Source organism: Phoenix dactylifera, chromosome 11 (assembly GCF_051530095.1).
Source record: "Phoenix dactylifera cultivar Ajwa chromosome 11, Ajwa_hap1_PhDact_Kaust_v1.1, whole genome shotgun sequence".
NCBI lineage: Eukaryota > Viridiplantae > Streptophyta > Magnoliopsida > Arecales > Arecaceae > Phoenix > Phoenix dactylifera.
The window spans coordinates 119,900-127,435 of NC_143200.1; the positions used below are offsets into that span (position 1 = coordinate 119,900).

At 48.6% G+C, this 7,536-nt stretch overlaps 1 pseudogene across 1 annotated transcript; it reads left to right on the top strand.

Moving 5' to 3' along the window:
- Positions 1-4,682: 4,682 nt before the first annotated feature.
- On the top strand, positions 4,683-6,117 carry LOC103696619 (protein IRX15-LIKE pseudogene; annotated as a pseudogene). Its single transcript, XR_015970942.2, has one exon. The product of XR_015970942.2 is annotated as a protein IRX15-LIKE pseudogene (transcript).
- The last annotated feature ends 1,419 nt before the right edge of the window (positions 6,118-7,536 follow it).

The window sequence follows — 7,536 nt, forward strand, 5'->3', positions numbered from 1 at the left end:
CAAAGAAACGCTATTAAGAAGTGAGTCACAGATCTCCCACCTTGTATGTACAAAAGTTTATGGTAACTGCATGATTATATCAATGTTTTTCTCTTCTTCTTTTTTTTTTTTCTTTTTTTTTTTTGAGGATGATTTTATGTAGTAGAGGCAGCAAATACTTTCTTCCGTGCCAAAACGAATTGCCTCATATGTGTGTGTGTGCGCGCGCGCGTGTGTGTGTGTCTGTGTGTGTGTGTGTGTGAGAGAGAGAGAGAGAGAGAATAAGTTCCCTATTGCCATCTTTCCTTATGCATGTTCCCTATGGACACAAATGTGTGCGAGAGAGAGATGATAATTTAACAAAAACTACCCATCAAACCCAAATTAATGAGGGAATTCAATTTATTTAGCAGTCAGGAAGAAAGTCCATCATAGGTTGAGTAGCTTTTGATGGTTAGTATATCCAAGAGCTTCGACTACAAAATTGGAAAATTAAAGAGCAAGGGAAAAGTGCTGCCCGGATGTCTACACTCTGTAGCAAAGAACCCGTAAACTAATTATCAAAAACTAAAACTTATAAAGGGAAATCCTTTTTTATTATAGAAAGGAGGGCAACCCACTGCATTATAATTATATAGGTGCGAGCAAAATAATTGGAAGCGCACCATCTAAGAGTTAAATTCAAAATATTTGATTGCTAAGAAAAAGAGTGTGATAATTGAGATAAACCTAAGTTACACATACCGGAACAATTGTGGTACGCAATGCTACAATTTCTTAGGAAGGGTCTCGGAAGGCTGTATTTGTACATGGTAGATGGATGCATATGAACCTACTGGCAGATGCAAGTGTTGCAGCGGGGCGGCTATAGGGGGGTAAGTAGGTAGGTTTGCATCATTGGTGAGGGATAAGATGGGAAGGCAGCGCTGGATCACGCCTCGACCTAATCCAGCTCCGTTGAAATGGATTTACAATATTAGAACCCAATCCAAACCCATTCACCCAAATGGTCAGGTGGCGTCAACCGTAGGATTGTGCACGCCTAGGTGGATCTGAATTTCGGATTATTTTTTCCCTCATCTGTTTTAGCAACGCTAGGTTTAGTTATGCTTGCCCACATCCAATCAATTGATGGCTCCTGTCTTGGTTTGGAATCCTAATCTGTCCAGAGGAATTGGATCCAGTTTTGGACGTGGGTTAGTGGCTTCGCCCCAAGCCTTTTATATCCTTGTCCCCTGTGTGCGGGCAAGGAGTGAGTGCCATACCTAATCTGATCCGCCATCCTAGTGCGGTCTGTTCTGAGTTCAGTGCCGGCGTTCTTATTGACAAGTACATAGGTGCCTGTGTCTCTATTGATATCTATAGAGCAGCTGTTCAGGAACTTTATATGGGGCATACGTGACGGTAGGCGTGACATTCATCTGATGGCATGGGAGGTTGTCTGTCATCCGCTTAGACATGGTGGGCTGGAGGTCTTGTCACTGCAGGCGAGGCGTGAAGTCCTAGCTGCACAGCGGGCGGCCAAATTTATCCTGGAGCCGGACAGCCTATGGAGCGCCCTGATAAGGGCTAAGTATGGTACCCAACCATCCAGAGGAGGAATTTGGGCTGGGCGCCATTGTTTCTGTATTTGGCGGGAGATTTGCTCCTCTGCCCAGGTGGTGTTACCGACGATCAGGTGGATAGTTGGTGATGGGCAGTCCATTGGTATTTTGGAGGACAGATGGTTGACGGAGCTCCCGCTACACAGGATGCTGACGATGGTTGATTTTGCGAGACTGGCTGGTCTTAGAGTTCGCAACATGATGGTTCCCGGTGGGGACCGGTGGGATGAGCATTTGATCCGCAAGGTTTTTGGGGCACAGCTTGCAGAGAGGGTACTTGCCATTCTGATACCCTAAAGGGGACAGGATAGACTGGTTTGGGCGGCGACGGGGTCTGCCAGGATGAGGGGGGCTGATATTCAGGTTCTGATGAGGGGTGAGATGGCCAGGCTCTGTTGATGGGAGATGGATCTGGAGGATGCGGGTTCACCTACGTATGGCACTATTCATCTGGAAGGTGGTCTGAGACTGCCTGCCGACTAGAAATATGTTGGCTAGGAGAGGGGTCAGGGTTTCACCGTTGTGTGTAGACTGCCCTAACTCGGTGGAGACTGTCAGTCATGTTTTGATTAAGTGCCCACAGGCTGCCTAGGTATGGAGGAGGGCATCGTTCTCCCTTTCGGGATCCAATTGCGATAGGGGACTTTCTTTGGTAGGTGAGGTCCGTCATTCGATCACCGGACACTGTGGGGTGGGGGATTGCTGCGGTCTATTTGGCTTATCATATTTGGCTAGACAGGAACACCAAAATTTTCGAGGCAAGGAGGGCCCCCCTGAGGGCTGTTGTTGAGCGGGCTCTCTACCATGCAATGGAGGTCATTGAGTGTTTTGTGCAGTATTCACCAATGATGGCTAGGGACATCTGGGACCACCCCTCCGCTACTATAGTGTCCAGGTTTGTTCTTGTTTCATGCGAGCCCCCACCCCCTGGCCATCCCCAGGTGAATTTCAATCGGAGCCAGCCCGCTAGTGGAGATTGGGCATGTGTGGCATTTGTGATCAGAGACCACATCTTCAAACTGATTGCTGCGGAGGGACATCGTTCCTTTGAGGCATCAGCACTTGGGGCAGAGCTCAGGGCTGTATGGGAAGGACTACATCATGCGATATATGTACTGGAGTCCGACAGGATTATTCTGGAGGGGGATTCCGTTGTTTTGATTGATTGCCTCCAAGCAGAGGGGCTGGCGGAGGTGGAGCACCCGCTACTGTGTGACATGTGTCGAATACTACGGGATTGTCGGGTTATCCAGGTCAGGCACGTCCTTCAGGAGGCAAACCAAGCTACTGATTGGGTTGTCTCCTTCGCTGCCCAGCATTCCGAGGAGTTTTTATGGTCCCAGCAATCTTTAGTTACTTTTGCATTTTGTAGCATTCTTAATAGTGATGTTGCTGGCTGTGCTCAAATTAGAGCAGCCTGAGCAGTCGACCCACCGAAAAAAAAAAGAACAATGCCATATCATTCGAATTCATGTGGAGCTCTCTCTTTTTTCTTTTTTTGTTTTTCTTCTTTCAAGGAAATAATCGGACATGCATTTTTTTTCTTTATATGCCGGCTGCCTCACACTAATCTCTCATGAGCAAAGCCAACAGAGTCAAGTAAAAGAATACAACTCAGTGGAGAGGGAATAGTAGTCTGCCAGGTCCAGAGAATCTTTCAAGTGCTAGGCAGCATAGGAGGTGACCCAATCAACAACTCTATTCGCCTCTGGATATACATGCACAGCTTGGAAGGTATCACATTCCCTCACCAGCCACTGGATGTCGTCCAAAAATGAATGAACTGCCTCTCTTTGCTGAACCGCCGGTATCTACTCAACCGGGCAGCCGTTTTAGAACAATACGATCTTACTTACAGCTATTCATGACCTTCCCTATATCTAAAACCTGTGCTCTTGCTGACGAAGGTCCCCCAAAACTCCAGCAAGCATTGCCAAGGGTGTTGTCGTTCGTTCATACCGTCCGAACGACCTCAAGCAGTACAATTATATAATGTCCACTACGCTGCAGATAAGAAACCGAAACTCTTGAAAGGGAGCCCCTGGTGGCGGCTGTCCTAGGTGTTTCCGATTGGATCGTGTTCCCACCTGCTTTTGGGCGATATTCGTTGAATGCTACAGGAGTACCAGATTATTCAGGTCAGGCATGTTCTTCAAGAGGCAAACCATTCAGGTCGCCTCCTTCGCTGCGCACCATTCGGGAGAGTTTCTCTATGCTCAGCAGTCTTCAATTCCTTTTGTTTTATGTAGTTTGCTGGATTCTGATGTAGCTAGCTGTGCTTATGCTAGAGCAGTCTGAGCAGCCAGTTCACTCAAAAAAAAAATAAAAAAAAAGAAATGAATCGTCCCATCTTTCTGAATGGCCACGAAAAAGGTCAGATTGATACTTTGATAGCCACATCCCAGCTAATTCATCTGGCACCATGTGGCGACACTGGCAGGCACTTCCCATCAAATTCTTTTTTATTGTGAATTTGATGTTTGCATCTTACCTGATAAATCTTTATGCCCCACTTCTCCTAATCCTCTACCCGTCCACCAAACCTTTGCTTCTTTATTTAACTTTCCGTAACAGGGACCTCTCAGTGCTCCGCCTTCAGGCACGACCAAAGAAGCGGAAAGAATCCGCCAAATACACACACACACACACACACACACACACTAGATAGATCATATTGTCCTATCTTAATATAAATATATCTAAAAAAATGACAAAAAGACAAAAAAATCGAAAAATCTCATAGTTCTTCTGAAAAAATACCACCAAAAAATTGAGTAAAAAAAAACAATCCAATCGGTAATTCTATTTACTTTTCAGTAAATATGGGTGGCCAAATATTCTACAGTAGTGGACGTCCAATATTAGCTCTTATGCCGGTTCTGAATTCACTTGTAATCAAAATTCCTCCGAGATAAATATAGTCCGCTCCTGCAACGATACATCCTTCCACTCCCTTCCGTTACACGCTGCCCACTACTAATTTGATCGTAATAACCCTTCCTAATGCTCTTAAAAGAATAATTAAACTATTAATAAATTTTAAAAGAAAAGTAAAAATAATATTGATAATGATGGGGTGCGCAACTATCGGAGAGATATGGGGTGCGTGGAGAATCCCGAACCATTACAAATCCCCTTCCCCCGAACCCTTTCCCTCTCAGGAGGACAAATAAGAGGAGACCCATAAGAAACCCCTTTCTCTCTGATTCTTCCTCAACCCTCTCTTGCATTCTCCCTAATTAATTAACCAGGGCACAGCGCAAAAAGCGCCGATCAAATCAGAGGAGAGTAGAGCAGAGCAGCGCAAAAAGCGCCGATCAAATCAGAGCAGATCAGCGCAAGAAGCGCAGATCAAATCAGAGCAGAGTAAATTAGAGCAGCGCACAAAAGAGATGAAGGGAATCAACAACGCCAAGCTCATCCTCCTGCAGTCCTCCAAGCAGGCAGGTGGCGGAGGCGGCGCCGGCGGTGGATCCACGGCGGCGCCCATGTTGTACCTCCTGGGGTCTCATCACCGTCTCTGGCTCATCGCCTTCGCCTCCTTCTTCACCTTCGCCGCCCTCCTCGCCTTCGTCACCACTACCACCACCCCTCGAGACCCCGGCCTCTCCTCCTCTAACCAATTTGCCCGTGCCCCTTCTTCCTTCCGACACAACTCCCGTCTCCCCGACCCCGTCTTTGACGCCCTCGTCAACTACGCCGCCGCCTCAAATTCCAGCGGCAAGATGGGAGACGCCGACCTCCGCACCATCGCCGCCGTGCTCCGCCGCCGCGCTCCCTGCAAGTTCCTCGTCTTTGGCCTCGGCCACGAGACCCCTCTCTGGCGCGCCCTCAACCACGGCGGCCGCACCGTCTTTCTCGACGAGAACGAGTACTACATCGCGCACCTCGAGGGCCGCCTCCCGGGCCTCGAGGCCTACGACATCGCCTACACCACCAAGGCCCGAGAGATGCCCGACCTCATCGCCGCCGCTCGCCGCGGCCGCCGGGGGGACTGCCGCCCCGTCCAGAACCTCCTCTTCTCCGACTGCCGCCTCGCCCTCAACGACCTCCCCAACGCCCTCTACGACATCCCCTGGGACGTCATCCTCGTGGACGGGCCCCGCGGCTACGCCTCCACCTCCCCCGGGAGGATGTCCGCCATCTTCACGGCAGCGGTGATGGCCCGCTCCGCCGGCCCGGGGCCCACCGACGTGCTGGTCCACGACTACGAGCGCGAGGTGGAGCGGGTGTGCAGCGAGGAGTTCCTCTGCAACGAGAATCTCGTCGCCAACACCGGCCAGCTGGCCCACTTCCTCATCCCCGGCGGCAACGGCGCCACCCGCGACGACTTCTGTGCCAACAGCACCATCGCTGAGGCCGCCCAGTAATTTTTTTTTTCTTTTTTTTTTTACAGGGGACAGCAAGGTAGAATACCCCCCTTCTCCGCAGTGCAATGTAACGCTTTCCCCCGTTCTTCCCGTTTTCGGTCGTGAAATTTCTTTCTTTCCTTTTGTTTCCTTTCTGTTCATAATTAATTAATGTAGTTATTATATGGTGATGGCGTGACAAATGGAAAGTGGGAGAATAAGATTGCATTCTTCTCAGAGCTTGATTTTTTTTTTTTTTTTTGGGGGGGGGGGGGGGGGGGGGGGGGGATCGCCTTTTAATGTTGCTGGAGCCAGCCAAGAGATGATGTGCTTCCCTTCGATCTCCCAAGTTTATGTGCGGAAACGAACAGCACATACGTTATGTCGTTCTTGGAGAGGTTATTCTTTGGTGATTGACTGCTTCGGGCGGATGACCGATCTCATCGATTCAGATCCTGAGGAAGGCCGTCCGTCCACTGGCCTGCCTGCCCTGAGGAAGGACGACGGACTCTCAGATTGTTCTGTCCCTCCCATGTTTGTGTGACCCGGGAGCGGACCCAACCTGGGGACCAGAGACGAAGGGGAAAATGGTCCGTGAACAGTAGTGCGAGGGCCCCGCTAACCTGAATTTATGTAACCTAGCGCGAGAGGACGAACGAGAGAGCCCTACACGCGGAGTGGAGACGGTGACCCAAGCCATAACGAGCACGTGAAAAGAAGGAAAGAGCCGGACGGCCAGCCTGCGAGCCGCTTCTGTTTGGTGCCATGGGCGCTCAAGAAGCCTTTTGCATTTCCCTTCCTTACCAACGACTGGAGAATGGTGGGGCCTAGCCCACCACACGACGCATCATTTATGGTTTCGTTCGAATTACTGCCCTTTGCTTTACGCAAGCAGAGCTGTTAACCGGCTCTTTGTTTTACCCAGCCCGGCAGGCAGCCAAACCCGTACTCTACTGAAATAGTTCATTATTCCTATTTCTATCCCTGAATTTCGTTTTCTCCTCTATCTGCATTCCAAAAAAATTCTTATGCTTCACGGACGGAGTGTTGGAAATATACATAACCATGCTCAAAAGTGATTCAAAAATCTCCTCAACCCCTTGATACAGTATATGGAAATATGTACCGTCAAAGCCCAACAATAGCAATGTCAACATAAGCAAACAATGAAGAACACAACCTGTCTTCTTCACCACTAAGGGTGACATATTATTCACCCCTCAAACAAGAAGATGTAGAAGTTGTTGGTCTGTCCGGCAAGAAAAACCTTCCAAAATATAATTTGAGGTTCAGAGATTTAAAAAAATTCAATCAATCAAATCAAAAGAAAACCTCCTAAGATATAATGGTTTCAGAAGTCTTTAGTAAAAAACTAAAGAATCCTACAGCAAAGGATGTCCACACTAAAAGAACTAAATTGACATCTCCAGTAAAAATTCTCCAGACGTCCACAGTAAAAGAACTGAAGCGACTGTCCACAGTCACATCTGTTGAATGGTACCTTGCCAGCTCGAAACACTTAAGGCTCCTATCTTGCTAGTAGAGCGTCTCATCCGGTGTTCTTTACCTCGAAGCCCCTACCCCCAAGCTTTCTGAAGGTTAAT